Source organism: Lynx canadensis, chromosome C1 (assembly GCF_007474595.2).
Source record: "Lynx canadensis isolate LIC74 chromosome C1, mLynCan4.pri.v2, whole genome shotgun sequence".
Taxonomy (NCBI): domain Eukaryota; kingdom Metazoa; phylum Chordata; class Mammalia; order Carnivora; family Felidae; genus Lynx; species Lynx canadensis.
This window is the reverse complement of record NC_044310.1, coordinates 179162895-179182743: the sequence shown is the minus strand read 5'-3', so window position 1 is coordinate 179182743 and position 19849 is coordinate 179162895.

The window sequence follows — 19849 nt, the reverse complement described above, 5'->3', positions numbered from 1 at the left end:
AGGTTCAGCTCACTTTGCCGTTGGTGTACCCTGCAGGAGGAGCCCTGCAGCACCAGGAGGGAGGCAGACCCGTAGGAGGGATGGATCCACAGAAGCACAGTGTTGGGTGTTTGCACACAGTGCAAGTAAGTTCCATGTTGGGAACTGGTTCCCTTTGGGATTTCGGCTGGGGGATGGGAGAGGGAGATGGCGCTGGCCAGTGCTTTTGTTCCCTGCCAAGCTGAGCTCTGTCTTCCAGGGCTCAACACCTCTTCCTCCCAGTGTCCTCTAGCCCTCCTGCTCTCTGAGCAGAGCTGTTGACTTAGAACATTCCAGATGTTAAGTGCCACTGGCTATCAGAACTCACTCCATCCGGCCCCTCCACTTTTGCAAGCCAGGCTCGGGGGCTCTGCCTTCGTGGGTGGGCTGCCCCTCCACTGCCCCAGCTACCTCCTGCCAGTTCCTGTAGTGTGCACTGCCTCTCCACTCTTCCTACCCTTTTCCATGGGCCTCTTGTCTACGCTTGGCTGTGGAGAGTCCATTCTGCTAGACTCTGGTGGTTTTCTGGGTTATTTAGGCAGATGTGGGTGGAATCTAAGCAATCAGCAGGACGAGGTGAGCCCAGCGTCCTCCTACGCTGCCATCTCCACCATAATCCAACAATCATCTTAAAAATGAATTTCTCAGAAAGCCTTTGAAGTATTTAAATACAAGATCATGTTATATCACTTTATTTAGGTTAAGAAATATTTTTATGTGTGAATAATTTTTCAAATAATGTTTATAATTTCCACACCTTTATTTTTGGATGATTCGTCATGATTCTTTGTTCTACCTTATATATATATTTCTCTATTATGTGTTCTATATGGTTATCCTAGATATGAGAGCAAAGTTTATATTTTTAATTTATTACTAGATTCTTTACTAGCTCTGACATCCATTATTGATTTATCCTTTTTACACTAAAGGGATGTCCATTGACAAAACTGGAACTAAATTTATGCATCAAGACAGAAAATAAAACATGATAGTTAGACACTGAATACAACTCAAGCACACTCTTTCTGAGGAAACAAAACAGAACAAAAACATAAATGTTCTATAAATTTTTCAAAACACCCCATTTGACTTTCATTCCGGTACAGAATATTTTCACCAGGAAAAAAAAAAAGATAATCATACATATACCTAGGTTTAATATGAATTTTAACAAATTTAATAGAAATGTACAAAACTATCATGCAGTTAAACTGCTATTATATATAAATTTTAAAATTAATCTTAATGCTTTCAAAACTTTGGTTTATTTTCTTGAAATTAAAATGCAAATTATATGAAAAATTATACAAGATAGGAAAATATATTTGTTCTGTGAGAATTTCCATTTCATAATATTTAATTACTTTAAAACTACTGTATCTTAAAAATAAAGTGATCCATAGAGGATCACTCTCTTTGTTTCACATTTTCATTGTTTTCTGTGTTCCCCCTACATTTAGTTGTCCTTTCAAACAACACTATCATTTCTCTTTCTGCTTCTTGCCAAGTAATTTAAGATTTTAATATGAACTCATGATTTCACAAAATTAAACAGTTTATCCTCCAGCTCTCCTGTAGAGTTCTTACACCACAGGCCCCACCAGGCAACAACAATATAATGATCTGATCTGCTTAACTTACAGAACGCTATTCATTTTGAATAATGCAGTCTTTAACACATTTTGTCACAACTAACATTTTTCATTAATGTCTATACTAGTTCATATTATGGATTAGATTATAAATAGCTTTTGGGAAATTATACCTGATAGTCAATTGTTTTGCTATGTATTTCCTTGCTTTTGATAGACAGAAATTTTGTATTAGTCGGTTCATGACATTTTGCAAATATTCATGATCTCCAAAAGATATATATTGATCATTTTATTTTTATAACTTGGTATAGACTGAATATCTGTATCTACCCTCCCCTTCAAAATTCTTGTACTGAAGCCAAAATTCCCTATGTGATAGTATTTAAAGATGAGACCTTAAGAGGTCATTAGGTCATGAGGTAGAACCCTCATGAATGGGATTAATGTCTTTTTAGAAGAGATGGGAGACAGATGATTTATTTCTGCCATGTGATGACAAAATGAGAAGATTTCAGTCTGTGAACCAGGAAGAGGCATCTCACCAGACACTAAATCTGCTGGCATCTTGATCTTGGAGTTCCCATCCTCCAGAACTGTGAGAAATAAAATGCTTGTTTGAGCCACTAGACTGTGGTACTCTGTTTTAGCAGCCTAAACTAAAACAGAACTACTAGATAATTATGTCCATATGACCTTCTTAACATATTTTTCATTCCAACCAAAATTAAAAAGTTTGAAGAATAAAAGGATCCAAATAAAGTATGAAATAATTATATTTTTAAAAATTTTCCATTTTTACTTAGCTAATGCCACATTTCTGTCTTAAGATATAATTTCAAAATCAGTACATAAATACTCATACTGAAAGTGGAAATCATTGTTTGGGGTAGTGATTGGGAGTAAAATTTATAAATAAAATATAAGTACCCTCAATTTTCTACTTGTCCTATGTAAGACAACCAGAACAAAGTCTCCAATCCTGAGTTCTATTAGAATGGATGCTAGTTCACCATTATCAACAATAGCCAAACTGTGGACAGATGAATGGATAAAGATGTGTGTGTATACACACACACACACACACACACACACACACACTGGCATATTACTCAGCCATCAAAAAGAATGAAATCTTGTCATTTGCAATGACATGGATAGAGCTAGAATGTATTATTCTTTTTTTTTTCAGTATATGAAATTTATTGTCAAATTGGTTTCCATACAACACCCAGTGCTCATCCCAAAAGGTGCCTCCTCAATACCCATCACCCACCCTCCCCTCCCTCCCACCCCCCCATCAACCCTCAGTTTGTTTTCAGTTTTTAAGAGTCTCTTATGCTTTGGCTCTCTCCCACTCTAACTAGAATGTATTATCCTAAGTGAAATAAGTCAATCAGAGAAAGACAAATACCAAGTGATTTCACTCATATATAGAATTTAAGAAACAAAACAGATGAACATATAGGAAGGGAGGGGGAGAAGGGGAGGGAGGGAAATACACAAGAGACTCTTTATAGAGTATGGTGTCATATTTTGGGCTGTTCAGCCAAAATAAAATATAATAGTGTAGAAATAACTCTTTTGTTCTAGGTGCAATTTTTTCCATTTTAATTTCAGTTAATTTCAGTTAAGGTGATTATATAATATATTGCCCAAAGACTTATCAGATATTGAAAAGGCTGTTATTTCTATTGTCCTGGATGCTGTGGCAATGATGATAATTAGGAATGTCCTGGGAAACCTGGAATGAAAAGTTATTCTACTTTCAGCTTGATAACTACCTTCCTGTAGACCAGGGGTTAGTCAACTTTTTCTGTAAAGGGTCAGAAAATAAATGGCTTATGCTTGGTGCATTATAAGATCTTTGTTTTAACTATTCCATTCAGAAATTTTAGTGTGAAATCAGCCCCAGGGAATATGGAAACAAATTGGCACATCTGTGTTTCAGTACAAATTTATTTATAAAAATAGGTGATGAATTTGCTATGGGTAGGTTTCCCATTGCCTGCCCTAGACCTTTATACATTCTTGTCTACTCGATTTTATTTATACTGTTTATTTTACTTTCTTATGGCTTTATTTATTCAGTTATAGATTTAAGTCTCTCAAAGTTACACTTTTTGCTCAGATAGCTCCCCAATACCCAAACTTGTATTTTTAACTGTATACTCAGCATCTCTACTTTGGTGTCTGATAGGCATTCTAAAACTAAATATGTCCAAAACCAAAAATTTGATACATCTTTATTCAAAGTGGCTCATTCCAAACGGAAATAAATAGCAACAATACCCCTCTAATGCTCACGCTTAAAAACACTAGAGTTATTTTTTGTCTTCCCTTTCTCTCACTCCATATCTCATTGATCTGCAAATTCCCTAGTCTCTACCTTTACAGTATATTCAGAATCTGACCTTTTCTCTTCATCTTCTTGCTATCTCTTTAGTTTGAACCACTATCTCCACTCTGCTGTATTATAATACCCAACTGATTTTGTTAGATCTAATAATAAGTTTAGAATTGGATATTTTAATTTGAAGAATCTGCCAAAAATCAAATGTGAGATATCCAGAAGGAAGTTGGATTTATGTATGTGATTAAAATCTGTTACATATCCTAGAGTGGTTATCACTAGAGAGTAAGATAATTGGCAATTAAATTGGTATTTTTTCTTTTTCCTTTCCTATATAATTTTCAAAATTGTCTACATCTGATAATTATTGTTGTTGTAATGATTAAAAAATATGATTTTTAATAGAAAGGGAACAATGAAAGGGAAGATGATAAATGAAAAGTAATCTCTAAAACAGTATAGCTATCTAGAGAAGAAGAAATAAAGCTATAGGTGGAAATTTGAGGTAGAGTTAATGTTGAGTGTGACCTTATTTGTTTAAATATTGTCACACCTTTTAAAAATTCATTAGTGTAATCACAATGCATGAATTCAAGATATGCTTGGTTGAATTATGCTATTTGTAAAATGCAGCCTTTACCATTTATTGATTTGAGGTTATATTACACACCCCATTTAGAACTATGTATTTTTGTGTTTGCTAAAATAAAAATTAATCTAATTATACATGAAGCATTTATATTTTTAAATTTGGTGATGTCTTTCCTTTTTAGTAGATTCCTATATTGTGCTGATTTAGAAATTTCTTCTTTTAAGATACAATTTCTATATTCCTAGATCATATCATTAAATTCATTACCCACTCAAATGCTCTAAGTTAGTTTCCTATAGATATTTAAATATATGATGTGTAATTCACTTGAAAAGTTCTAAGACTAATTATGGATTGTATATAATAATAGTATGGGAGAGTAAAGATGAATCAAGTTTAGAAACGTATATTAGAATCAAGACATACCCAGAAGAAAGAGGGAAAATGAACATTTAAAAAAATTAAACAGTATAACTATGGTTATTAATAGGAAGAATTTTCCTATGGAAAAAACTGATTTCCTTGTTTTATTTTTATTATTTCTATAAATCAATAAATGATTATGTTGTCAAAATGAACAAGGCATAGTAATATTGTTTAGTAATGGAATCTAATAACGCCGTCACCTTTTGGGATAAAAAATATGCTATTTGGTTTTAAAAATAAAATGTAGGAGGGGCGCCTGGGTGGCGCAGTCGGTTAAGCGTCCGACTTCAGCCAGGTCACGATCTCGCGGTCTGTGAGTTCGAGCCCCGCGTCGGGCTCCGGGCTGATGGCTCGGAGCCTGGAGCCTGTTTCCGATTCTGTGTCTCCCTCTCTCTCTGCCCCTCCCCCGTTCATGCTCTGTCTCTCTCTGTCCCAAAAATAAATAAACGTTGAAAAAAAAAATTAAAAAAAAAATAAATAAAATGTAGGAATCACTACTTTAGGCTAGAGATTAATAAGTTAATTTAATACATTTTTACTCACAGTTGAAGGTTAAGAACACTGAACGAAAAATAAAAACCATGTAATATACACAGTATATTATTTATACTAGCAACCAAATCAAATCTGACAGTGTTATTTAACAAGATAGATATTCAAGTAAAAAATCAGGATCGTCAAAAATTATATTTAAAATAAGTAAAATTTCCATAAAAATGAATCAATTACCTGTCTAGACATTCACTCAAGCTTTGTGCTTATACTACATCTCCAGTGATTATGTACCTGACGGATAAGTCACCCAGTGGTATTTTGGACTGAGTGGCTTTTTTATTATTATGATTCTTTACAACCATATTCTTCAAATAGTGCTACCTCTCCCCACTTTCGTGACAGTTCTGCTGTGTTATTCCTTGATCATTTATTTATTAATTGCCGCCATCTTACTTCAGGTTACCATAGAATAATATATTGTCAAGATAGCTTTTTAAGTCTGAGTTGACAGGTTATGGTATTTCTTTTGATTATGAATGGACCCCCAAGATAGAGTGTTCACAAAACAAGTCATGTTTATGTTGACAAGCTCTTTGGAATAACAAGTCTGGTACTACCACACATACAAGTAGGGGACAAGCAGGGGAGGAAGACAAATAAATAACCAGGACTGCCTGGGAGATGCTCCAATTATTCTATATTTCAGTCGATATAATAAAAGCTTTTAGTTGAAGCTTTTGTCTCCTATAAACTTGCTTTAAATTCTAGACTGTACATAATCTGGTCTGGCCTCATAGGCCATGGAAGAGAGATGCTTATAACATAAAAGACATGATATATTTTTAGAGAGGTGTGACTTCTCATAGCTACTCAGATTTCTGATAAAAGCTCCCTACCAAACAGGGCAATAATCTGATATCAAAAGCCCAACCTACAAACATGTGATCCCTGTGATTCTAAAAGAAGTTTACTATGAAATTAAAACTATACACACGGCAGATGATGCCTTGCATACATCATGGGAACATGAAGTCACAAAGTAGTGTTGTTAACAGTCCCAGAAGTCAGATACATGAGTATGAATCCCACTATTGTAAGTGGGAAATTATGTGATTTGGGCACTTTAAAATTTGCTTTAATCTTGGGACACCTAGGTGGCTCAGTCGGTTAAGCGTCCGACTCTTGGTTTTGGCTCAGGTCATGATCTCACGTTTCATGAGATCAAGCCCTGCCTCAGGCTCTGTGCTGACGCATGGAGACTCCTAGGGATTTCTCTGTCTCTCTCTCTCTGTTCCTCCCCCTCTCACTCGTGTGTGCGTGTGTGTGCACTCTCTCAAAATAAACTTAAAAAAAACCCTTATTTTCATCTCATTTTCCTTTCATAGTAGATATAGATAATTATACTTACTTCATGGTTGAAAATAAGTACCTATAAGATGCTGGAGTTTTTGTAGGAGCAAATATGTATGTCCTCCTCTGTCTCTGTCACACAATTCTATTGTCCTATAAATTCATCTTTATGGAACAGATCTAGGTATGATTGACTTTGCAAATATCTCTGTGAGAATAAAGTCATATAATTTGAAGGCCATTGTCTGGTGTACTACTTATTCAATATATTGTGTTAATATGTGAGGGAAGGAACTGCCTTTGTTCTGTCACATATCCAATAAAGATAATAGTACCAGTTTACCAGTTTGGAAAATGCATGCAACATGCTTTGCACAGTCCCTTGCTTATTATTAAGTGGTAATGTATGTCTGTTTTTATTACTCTCATTCTCAGAAATTTTTTCTACAATGCACTCTCTTTTCAAGCTTGGTTGCTTTACTGAAGTGAATTATCCTCATTCTCAGAAAATCTTCTGGAATCTACACAATTAATCTGCTGATTTGCATAAAGGGAATCTAAGGCATAGGGCCTATTTCAAGTGAGAAGAGTTTGTGGGTTTGGTGTCACTTAACCATTCCAGGAATGGAGGTTCAGAAAAGATCCTGTTCAACTTTCCTGAAATGATTTCTTTTAATACCAATGAGTCCAGAGAAGAGCACATGTCAAACAGCCAATCCTTTTCCATTATATGAACCACATGAATTTAACCTTGAAGAAAGTGAAGCAAGGCTAAAATTTCCTGTTTTACCAGTGAATCTTACTGAATAGACTCTAAGAGCATGGTTTTCAGTAGTGTTTAATCTGAGGTGCCAAAGAGAACATATGGAGGAAGAGTCTCTGAAGGATGGGCTGCCTGACAGCTGAGACTATTTAAATTTAAATCTATATATTAAGAAATGTGATTTTAAATTTAAAACACTATGCCCAGTGCTATAAGGATTCACCAATATTGACTAAATTCAAAAGTAGGGACCTGCTTATTCACGTCTGTCCAATAGCACCTTCCATCTCTAAAGAGTATGGCCGAGTAGGCTTTCCCAACAGGACTACCCTTTCGATGAGGAATTTTCTGGACACCACTGTGGTTTGCCAGGATATTCTTGCTTGCTTTGAAGGAAATTAAAGCAAATTTTAAGGGTATTCATATGTATATATACATACATATTTATATGCATGCATCCATGGGTACACATATGCATATTTTATATATGTATGTGTTTTTTCTTTCAGGTGATACAAATTTTGCTAAATGCCTTATTATCTCTAATGTAAGGTCTGTCCACTCATTCATTCTAAGTGACACTGGACCTTCATCATAGTCTAGAAGTCCTCCTTTCTCTGTATTTAGACACTTAAAGTAAGATTTTAATTTTTATCTCAACCACCTTGTTCTATGTAAATAGGTATACTTGGCCAAAACAATACTGGATGTATTCTAATTGGCAATGGACTTGGCATCCCACCATGGATAATCTCTCTCACCTAAAAATGGTCAAACTAAAGCTTTAAACAGCATAAAGCTGTGATAAGCCATGGACCCGTAAATAGACATGAGACAGTGAGGCATACAGCATAAGGGATATGAGCCAAAGTTTATAATATTTTATCATTACTTTTAATGATTTAAGAAATTAGCCACTAGAATTACCCCAATTTTTTATATACCCTCAACTGTAAAAGGATCCAGTTACTATACATCCAATGACCATAAGAAATTAAAAAAAAAAAAAACAAAAAACAACTCCCAACTCTACTGTTCCATGATGGTTTTGCTAGACCTACTAGTGGGTGGATGGATCAGTTGCCTGTCTCAAAATTAATCCGTCAGTTTCCTAGCAGAGAAAGGAGACATATGTTCTGCTAATATTATTGGGTTGGGAAAACATTTATGGGCAGCGTTTAAGAAATTCCAGGAAAACGAGTATCAGAGGACAAGAAGAAAAGTGAACAAGTAAGTTGCTGAAGACTACATGTATTTCTCACTATTGTCTACTATATCCCGATGATGTTCATGCAGTTTCAGAAGGCTAGGAAAGGCAATGACCCTAATCTCATAAACCATTACATTGCTACTTGTACAACTTTATACAAGGGGCATAGCAAGGTTTAAGTGGGTTTTCAAATCTTAATGAATCTGCCATGATTCACTATAAACTAGGCTCTTTAATCTTATAAAGACTGTGCTCTAGATTTACGCTTCTGATTCAAACTATGGTACAAAACTATATTCCTTGGGAGTATCCTTCCCTAACTATGCCATTTATGTAGGATTGTGGGGTATCTAGTAAGCCTACATGTGTATAGGAACTGGAAAGGGTTTAATTCTACTGTATTTTCCCTGTTCTCTGTTGATATACTCCTCACTTCTGATTTCCATACACCAAATCTAACACGTAATCTACAAAGTAAAAACTAAGGTATAATTTTAACAACCTATGTAAACAATTTTCAAATACTTATTTGTAGTCTATATAGCCAAGCAAGCATGTCTCTCATTCACTTACAATTCACTTAACACCATAAAAAAGAAGAGAGCAATTCTTGTGGGATTTTATGTACCCTGAAAAAAAGGTACAATATATGATAGGGATTGATTCTTTTTCTTTCTATTCTAACCAGTGATCATAACAATCACCTGTTACACATAATAATGCTTTACAGTTAAAAAAAAAACTCCCATATCTACTTTTTGATTCTTTTGGCCCTTTTAAAAAAGCAAAACTATCATTATACTGTCATTTTAGAGATACAAAGACACAGGAGACTGAAATAGGGTAAGTGACTTACACAGAGAAGCATGGCTATTAAGGTTAGACTAGGACCTGGGCTAGGAACTAGGGACCAGAAATCTTACCCTCTATGAACCCAGTGCTCTTTGAATCAAAAGCACTGTTTTGCTCAGCATCCAGATTTATGAAATGGACATTTCATTTCCTTTTTTTTTAATGTTTATTTATTTTTGAGACAGACTGAGACAGAACGCGAGTGGGTTAGGGGCAAAGAGACGGGGAGACACAGAATCTAAAGCAGGCTCCAGGCTCCAGGCTCCAAACTGTCAGCACAGAGCCCGACGCGGGGCTCCAGCTCACGAGTTGTGAGATCATGACCTGAGCTGAAGTCCGGCACTCAACCGACTGAGCCACCCAGGCACCCCTGGACATTTCATTTCTATATGAACTCTTATATATCTGTGGCTTGGAAATCCTTAATATTTGCTATAGTTACCATAATCAATTATATATAAAATATTGAGTAGAAAAATATAAATACTTTTTAGACATAAATTAGTAATTATAGTCACGGACTAAGTACAGAACAAATACAAGGGGCCAACATTAATTCTTCAAGTTAAGCATCTTCGGATACATAAAAATGATCACGTTATACAATTAATGCTGGATGATTAACCTCATTGCATTAGGGAGCAAGTAACTATAAATTGAAGTTTTTGGTGGTTTGAAAAAACTCACAAAGATGATTCTGTTAGGATGAAGACATTATATTGAGAAATAATCTATAATTATATATGTAGATAAATTTGTTGAATATGTGACCTTCACTATGTAAAATTTAGGAAACTAGTATTTTTGAGGGATTCTAATTAAATTGATGAGCACACACAAATTAGTTAAATCCACATACCTGAAGTTTGAAATTCTAGGAAAGATATATACAAATTATATGCAAATCAATTAGACAACACCCACCTGAATTTTAGAATTATCCAAGGTATAGCTAAGAATTTGTGGCTTGGCTCTCATCTTAAATGAGACTTGGAAATATTCTATGATTGTTTATGCCAAAAAGCAAACAAGATTCTTTAGTGAAATCACACAGAAAATATGAAAACTTAGCCAAAGCTTTTGCTTTTGCTTTGCAGACTTTGTCCATCCACAAGTTAAAGATTGTATTTTCTAGAGTTTATCCATTAAGTGTAAACTTATTATACCCAATGTTTGTAACGAGGGCATTTCATAATGTTAAGAACGCCTCACCTGACTAGTTGATCTTGAAGAATGTTTCGCCCTTAGTCCTCCAAATGCCTACCCTTAGGAAAGCATACTCACTGCGGAGGTTGTTTCTTTAAATTATATTTGCACACAACATAGACAAATGACCTGATCCCATTTATAGTGGATTCCCCTCAGAAATCTCAGGGCTTGTCAACGAAAACATAAATATTGGCAAAGGCACCTTTGTTTTCTCCAGATTTTTTTTTTCCCAAGCAGATTGTTGTGCTTAGCCAAAGTGAAAACAAACATAAGGCCTTGAGAGACATATGAAAAGACTGGGCACTCGCGAATGCCTGATGACCTCTTTTTGTTCTGCTTGTCTGCCATCCTGGCTGCTAGAAGGGTAACCCTGTGACTCATGAATATGGAATACTTTTATGGAGAACAAGAAGGTCATCACAAAGACTGATCACAAGAACTGCTATCCTAATTCACACTTGCAGGCCTTTTTGAGAGTGTCAGCTGCCCCTCAGTACTGCCGGCAGTTTGACATCAGAGTCCACTCTGGGAGCTATTTTTCTTCCACTTCAGCTGATTTCATAAAATGTCAAATGCAACAAACCTGCTGGGGTGAGAAATAATTTAGTCTCAACAAATTTGTGCTTCATTGGCATTTCCTCCTACTTTACCATTAGGTTTTTATTAATGAGGCTTGGAGAGGCTGCGGGCTTATTGCGCAATACTGGAAATGTAAAGCTTGCTTTTGGTGGGGGGGAGGGGGGAGGGGGGAGGGAGAGGGGAGTTTGGTGTCCTGACATTCAGACAGCTAGCCCTCAAGAGAGCAGTAGTAAAATGACTTAAGTGCTATGAAAATGAGGCCAAATAGACACATTGATTCTGCCGTCTTAATAAGTATTATTCCAAACAAGATTTTTCCGAGTCTTAATCCAAATCATTGGAACCCACTAGGAAGATCAGCAAGCCATAAGAGGCAACAGGTCTGTTGAGCAGTCTGGAATCCAGCAGCCTTGGCCACTGTTTGCTCTGGAATAAAGAGTGAAACAAATGGTCCGCTGGGTTTCTTACTGAGTGCAACTTTGCAAGCATTGAACTGTCTTCCCTAAGGGTATTTTGACAGAACTGGCTCCATGTTTATTTCAAGACGTGTGGTGGAAAAATAGCCTCCCTGGGACATTTTGATCATGAAATATGGAAATGGTAGACAAGATGCACCATCCATGTTTAAGAATATTTATTTCGCGTGTGAATCATAAGTGAAGATCTATCAACAATTGTCTCTATTTTGCTCTTTGGACACAGCACTTAGAAAACACTTGGGGAAAATCCTTCTTATCTAATTCTTCAATCTAATAGTTCATTCTAAGATGGGAATTGTCTAAAGGGTATAATTGACTAAATATTCATCAGCCAAATTTTAAGTCATAATATGAAGCTATAATTGGAAGCAATGACTAAGTTACTATGATTTTCAGGTACTTCCTTAAAGATTTAGAGAAGTCAAAGCAACTGAGTTACTACAATGTTCTAGCGTTCTTTATCTGTAAAGACAGATCCTTAGTATACTGTATTTTAAAACTGAGGCACAATACACTCAGAGAAAGACAAATCACAGGTATGAACATTGTTTTGACTATCACCCCTCCTAGCACTGAGGCATGCAGCAGGGTGTATTGGGAGATATTCTGCGAGCCAAAAGACTTGGCTTGGCCTTCTTCTCCATTTGTAAGTCTTGAATAACTCAGCTGAGGCATTTAACTTATCTATAGTTAGCTTTAGGGGCACTTTAATCTGAAGAAAATCTACCTCTTATGACTGCCTAAAGGTATTCTCAATAATTAAATATCTATGAATAAGGGAAAACAGATAATTAAAGTAGAGGACAGATACATGTGTTCTGCCTACTTCCCTGCCTTAAAACTTACTCTACAACCATAATTACAATGGAGCCTTTATGCAGGCAAACCGTGAATTAAAACTTGCCTAGCAATGAGAATAAATAAAGAAATGAACAATTAAGTGATTTTGGTTTCTTTTTTTTTTAATGTTTTATTTTTTATTTATTTTTGAGAGAGAGAGAGAGAGAGCAGGGGAAGGGCAGAAAGAGAGAGGGAGACAGGGAATCCAAAGCAGGCTCCGCACGATCAGCACAGAGTCCGACGCGGGGCTTGAACCCACAAACTGTGAGATCATGACCTGAGCAGAAGTCAGATGCTTAACGGACTGAGTCATCCGGGCACCCCAAATTATTTTGGTTTCTGTTTATTAATCCTTATAATACATGGATTTGCTTCTGGCTGTGCTTCTGGCCAGAAAAAAATTATACAAAATATCAAAATTTTATGAAAAATAGCTTTTTTCATGACTTCTTTGTTCATGGTTTAGATATACTCAAGTAATGCTATCACTTAATGTCTCCAATTAATTTTCATGGAATAATCTAATATCTAATAACTAGATAAGAGTGTGCTGTGAAACACCATTGCAATTCACAATCACCCGTTTTGAGATTTTATTACATAACGTTTTATTTTATTATCTACTAAGTATAATAGTAAATATGACTATAAAAGATCAAAGCAGTCAGTGGAGAATCTATAAGAATTGTATACATGGACATCTAAGCATAGAAAGGGGATTTAAACTATTGCAGAGTTTTCAAAACAAAACAAAATAAAACTGAGACCTTGAATTTGAATGTTGAATTGTTCAAACTTTATGATAGCCTATCCTGGTCACCACAAAACTGAAATAAAAAACCATTTAAGCATAGTAATTGGAAGAAAATGAATTAAGAAGCTAGTCTTGTTTTAGGCAACCCTTTGGTGGCAAGGAGAGTAGGGGAACATTTGGCTTTTGATTGAATCAGTCAGTGGTTGCGAGCTATACTCCCTAATGCAGAGTGTATTGTCATTGGCATTAGTAGCAGTGTGAAGAAGTCAAATTCTGGGCTGCAAACATGAGTATCTAGCCACTGGTGGAAGCAAGTGAATTTTTGTTGCTGATCTAAGACTTCTGCAGTGTTTTTGGCTGTTTGTCAGAACTTTCTTGGAGCCTTGTTTCCTCCATGTTTCTAACAGTTATGATACGTCTACAATACCCTTTTAATAAACTTTTCTGTTTAATCAGCCAGAATCATCTACTTACATGTCTTATTGATACAAGTGAGTATATGTACTATGATTATTTTTCCCCAACATATTAAGCTTCACAGAAACAAACGTTCTAGAATTAGAGTGCCCGGGTTCAAATTCTGGTGGTGATAATCAATAGATGTGTGATTTAAGATAGTGTCTTAATCTCTCTATGCTTTAATTTTTTTCATACGAAAAGTGAGATAATGATAAATATCTTGTGGGTTTATGATGGTGATTATGTAAAGTGGTACCAGTTAAGTTTTAAATTTTTTTAATGTTTATTTTTGAGAGAGAGAGAGAGATACAGAGACAGAGCAGGGGAAGGGCAGAGAGAGAAAGGGAGACACAGAATCCAAGGCAGGATCCAGGCTCTGAGCCGTGAGCACAGAGCCTGACATGGGGCTCAAACTCACGTACCGTGAGATCATGACCTGAGTTGAAGTCAGAAGCTTAACTAACTGAGCCACCCAGGTGCACCAATATCAGTTAAGTTTTTAGCAGAGTGATTGGGATATACAAAACAATCAAGATTAGTTAGCTGATAAAATGAGAATAATAGCAATATATTATGCCAGTCAATAATGGAAATCCATACCTATGTATTTTACTATTCTGCTTTTAACAAAAGTACTCATCATTAAAATTACGTATTTACATTACATTGCCTAGGACTATATTACCTAAATCCTTTTTATTCACAGTTAATTTCTGAGGGTATTCCTACTCTTTCCAACCACCTCATCACATATGAATTTCTTTTCCTTAGGAGTAATCTAGGTTCTCTATCAAAATGGAAAATAAAAACCTGGTGATTAACCTTGGTAATATTTTTGGTCTAGCGATAATAAAAAAAATAGGAAACTCAAACATGCTTATAGATTGGGAGTCAAACTATTTACACACAAAAATGAAATAGATAATGGAGCATTTGATAACATCCATGAATCTGAAAGTTTAGATTTGTCTATTGATTTTAAATAAAAACAAAACAAAACAAAATAAAAAACAACAAAAATGCATATCAGTATACATTCATGCACATAGTACTTATCTTCAGTTGCCTTGTTACTTAAGAAATCACTTATATAGCTTTACTACTGCATTTAAATTTAACTGGACAGAATCAAGAATTTACTGCAAAGCATAATCTAGTAGGATGAGAAATACTATGAAATCTGAATATTTTTCTGTATAGATATAGACTATCAGCAGATATTTTAAGTAGACTGAAAAATGCCTGACTCTATGATTTTTTTTCCTTAAGATCCACTCAATATATCTAAGATAGTGAGACTAGCAATTAGCCTTAGTCCTATATATACTTGTGTTATTTGTTAAAACCAATGTGTTTTGATGCTTGACCTAGGCTGCTACTGCTATTAAAATCTAATTTCAAATAACTCAGTTAACAAATGTTGTCAAAAAAGTTTTTTCTTCGTTTAAGGATTATATGTGGTGCATGATATATTTAAATATATGAATGTGAGTGATTAATGTATGCCCTAAACCACTGTAGGTAAAACATTTTAAGCTATAATTAAAATAATTACGTATCCACTTTAACTCAAGTAATGAAATTGTAAGGCAATGAGAATTATACAATAGAAAAATCAGTCTTAGTTTGATAGAAAAAACAAAAAGTAGAGTCATCAGGTTATTGCTCATGGCAAAAACATAAGAATGAGTATTCAAGGGCATCTACAAATTGATGGAATATTTCTCCTGAGTATTAGTAACTTCCAGGTCATCTGTTTTTTACTTTCTCTGCATTTCATCTTTTAGGTCAGTTAAGTTTGAGATTGAATAGTATGTAAGGTTTCCTTTGCGCTAATGTGATATATTTTGATTCTAAAATGGGTGAATTATTTTGAAATTAAAGTAGGAAAATATTGAAAAACTCATAGCCTGCCCCTTTCCTCAATAGACAAAAGTCTTGATTTCATGAACATCTATAGTCTAATGAAACCCATTTTACTATTAAATGTTAGGAGATTTTCTTGCTCAGATTTTCTTAATTTCCTTACATCATATTCATTCTCAACTTTGTTGTTTATAATTAAAATGATTTCTGGCATCTACCCAAACTACGGGCCCTTTGCAGGGAAACTCTGTATGATATTCATCTTTCTATCCTAAATGCCATGGTTGCCACATGAAAGGCACAAAATAACATTTGTAGAAATATATAAATGAATAAATGATTAGATGATCATATAATCGTAGTAATAACCTGAAAGTTTATTTATAGACAAAAACTCAACATAATCCACTAAACATGAAAATTCATATGATATGTTTATGCTTTTGTGAAATTAATTTTTCAAAATTAAATATTTATTAAAATCCTAAGCATTAATATAATATTAAGATATATTAATATACTATGTATCTATGTTAGCAATTAATATACTAATTATTTATATTAGTACACTATTAATAAATATTAATATATATTAGTGTACTCTGTGAATTTCTACATATACACACAGAAACTTTTTTTAAAAATTAAACCAATAAAGTACACACTTTTCTCAACAAACACATGGGTAATGAAATTTTTTTTTCATATTATATGTCTTCTTTACCAAACATGGGTGCATAAAGAAAAGTCAACTTTAGCAAGACTAAGTAGCAAATGTTACCTTGGAATAATGTTAGGAATTCAAGAACTGATGACAAACTCAAAGATCAGGTTTTGGCAACAGGTAAACACAAACAAACAACAAAAAAAGTCAGGAAACAATCATGTTTGGTAGGGACAATCTGATTAAGTCTCTGCCCCTGTCACTGTAGAAGGCTTCCACTAGGCCTTAGTGCTGCATTCACTGAACACCCTCTCATTTGCTATGACTGAACCCTAACCTGTCCTCTTGGTGCCTCCAGCTCCAGATACAAAGTTTTGTATGGGAGCAATTGATGGCTGAACCCAAATCACATGCCCAAACCATTGATCATCAGGGGCAGAGAAATGAAAGTTACTCATACTTACACTACCATGGTGAGAAACAACACAATATATCTCACAAGATGGACTGTCTCCCAAAGCAAGAAAGAAAGCTGACCTAGGAGTCCAAATAGTCAACCTGAAATACCTATGGCATTATTGCACATTGTCCCATCATTGCCTAAGATTTCAGTTACTCCTGAATGATTACTGAATATGCATCTACATCTAAAATCCTATTTCTTGGGGTGCCTGGGTGGCTCAGTCATTTAAGCAACTGACTTCGGCTCAGGTTATGATCTAGCGGTTTGTGAGTTCAAGCCCCGTGTCAGGCTCTGTGCTGACAGCTCAGAGCCTGGAGCCTGCTTCGGATTCTGTGTCTTCTCTATCTCACACCTGCTCATTCTCATGATTATGCTCTCTCTCTCTCTCTCTCTCTCAAAAATAAATAAAACATTTTTAAATAAAATAAAATCCCACTTCTTTTTTTAAATTTTTTAATGCTTATTTATTTTATTTTGAGACAGAGAGAGAGAGAGAGAAAGAGAGCATGAGTGAGGGTGGGACAGAAAGAGCGGGAGAGAGAATCCCAAGCAGGCTCCATGCTAATTGTGTGCAGCTTGATCCCACGAATAGTGAGATCATGACCTGAGCCAAAATTAAGAGTCCGACACTTAACAAATTGAGCCACCCAGGTGCCCCTAAAATGCCACTTCTGGGCTTCAGACTCTCATATCCAAATGCTTATGGACATTTATATTTTATTTATATCACATACATCCCCAAAGCTGAACATGATGCATACATATCATCCTCATTCCCCTCCCAAAAAATCCCGGGCCTCAATTCCTTTCTCAACAAAAAAAGTTCATTCATTAATTACACAAATGAGGGAGTTGTCCTAAAAACTGCCCCCTCTCTTACGTTCCTACTACATACAATACATTATTTACCAAAATTGGCCATGTCTACATCTGACTATCAGTCAATTACCACCACTCATTCAATCCTTCAACATTTGACAATTTGATTAAATTGTCAAAAATTTAATCAAAAGCCTGGTTTCTTTACCTATAGTATCACTCCTTTCCATAGAGTCAGTGTGGTCTTCCTAAAACTAAAATCAGACTGTGTCAAGTACCTCCTCAAAGAGATTCAAAAACTTCTTGTGATTTTCAATATAGTTTACTAACTCATTATCATATGTACATCCTGTAATGATTTTGACAGATGCTTTGCTCTGCAGGCTTATCTCCATTTTTTTAGCATTTTATAAACTAAATTTATCAGATCGTATTGTATCTACATTTTTTTAAATATTTGTTATAATTTCTAATAATAGGATATCAAAAAAAAGAATGACTACATTACATGTGCTCATTCATCATAAGATATATGCCATCTTTTAGAAATAAAAAAATGTAAGAAAAATGTGTGTTTTGTGCTTTTTTGCTAAAAACTGCCAATATCTAGAATTCCATGAACACTTGACTTTCTTATGGCTTCGATGGCTTGGCATGAGCTACTCTGTCATCCTAGATAATCCATATCATCAGAACTCCACCATTCACTATCTAACTTTTAATCATCTTTTTAAAAATTATATTTTCACAAAGTCTTCATTGACCCATCATCTATAACCTCCTCAGTACCTTAGGATACTCTCAACAACATGATATTCTCATTTACTACCCATCGTTGCCTTTACCTACCTAATTATACACTATGGCAGGCTGAGTAATGATGGCCCCACAGATGTCCATTTTCTAACACTCAGAGCCTGCAAATTTTACCTTCTATGGTAAAACGGACATTGCAGCTATGATTGAGAATTATGATATGAGGCTGTTATTTGGGATTATCTGGACCCAGTATAATCACAAAGATCATCATAAGCAGAAGGCAAGAGTGTCAGAGTAAGTAGTAGTTGTGACGGGAGAAGATGGACATTGGAGGACTATGGAGAAGAGGCCACAAATCAAAGATTACAGACAACCACTGGACACTAGAAAAAGCAAGGAAACATATTCTCCCCCTGGAACTCTCAAAAGGACACCATACCTGCAAAATCCTTAACTATGACCCAGTGCCGTGAATTTTGGACTTTTTACCTCCAGAACTGTAAGATAATACTTTTGTTGTCATTTTGTTGTTTTGAGCCACTGTGTTGTAATTTGTTAGGGAAGTTATAAAAAACTATTTACATACTGTTTTAAAATCTCTCTCATTATTGGGGCGCCTGGGTGGCTTGGTCGGTTAAGCGTCTGACTTCAGCTCAGGTCATGATCTCACGGTCCGTGAGTTCGAGCCCCGCGTCGGGCTCTGTGCTGACAGCTCAGAGCCTGAAGCCTGTTTCAGATTCTGTGTCTCCCTCTCTCTCTGCCCCTCCCCTGTTCATGCTCTGTCTCTCTCTGTCTCAAAAAATAAATAAACATTAAAAAAAAATTAAAAAAAAAATCTCTCTCATTATTAAATGCCTTGATAAAAAAAAAAAAAAAAAAAGATCATCGGGATGCCTGGGTGGCTCAGCCAGTTAAGCATGGGACTCTTGATTTCTGCTCAGGTCATGATCTCCAAAAGTTTGTGAGTTCGAGCCCCTTGTCAGGCCCTGAGCTGACAGGGCAGAGCCTGCTTGGGATTTTCTGTCTCCCTCTCTCTCTGCCCCTCTCACTTGCTCTCTTGCTCTCAACAATAAATAAATAAACACTTTTTAAATTAAAAAAATAGAATTTATACAACAAAAAGATAAAAAGGGGGCTGATTGGCTTTTGCACTTCTACAACATAGGTTCAGAATTAACTTTAACGTTTGCCAAGATACACCAATTGAGTTTCATAGACTTAAATTATAGTTATACCTACAGATCTCACTAATTTAAGCATAGTACCCTCTATAACCTTAGGAGAGTAACTAAATCTAAAAGAGA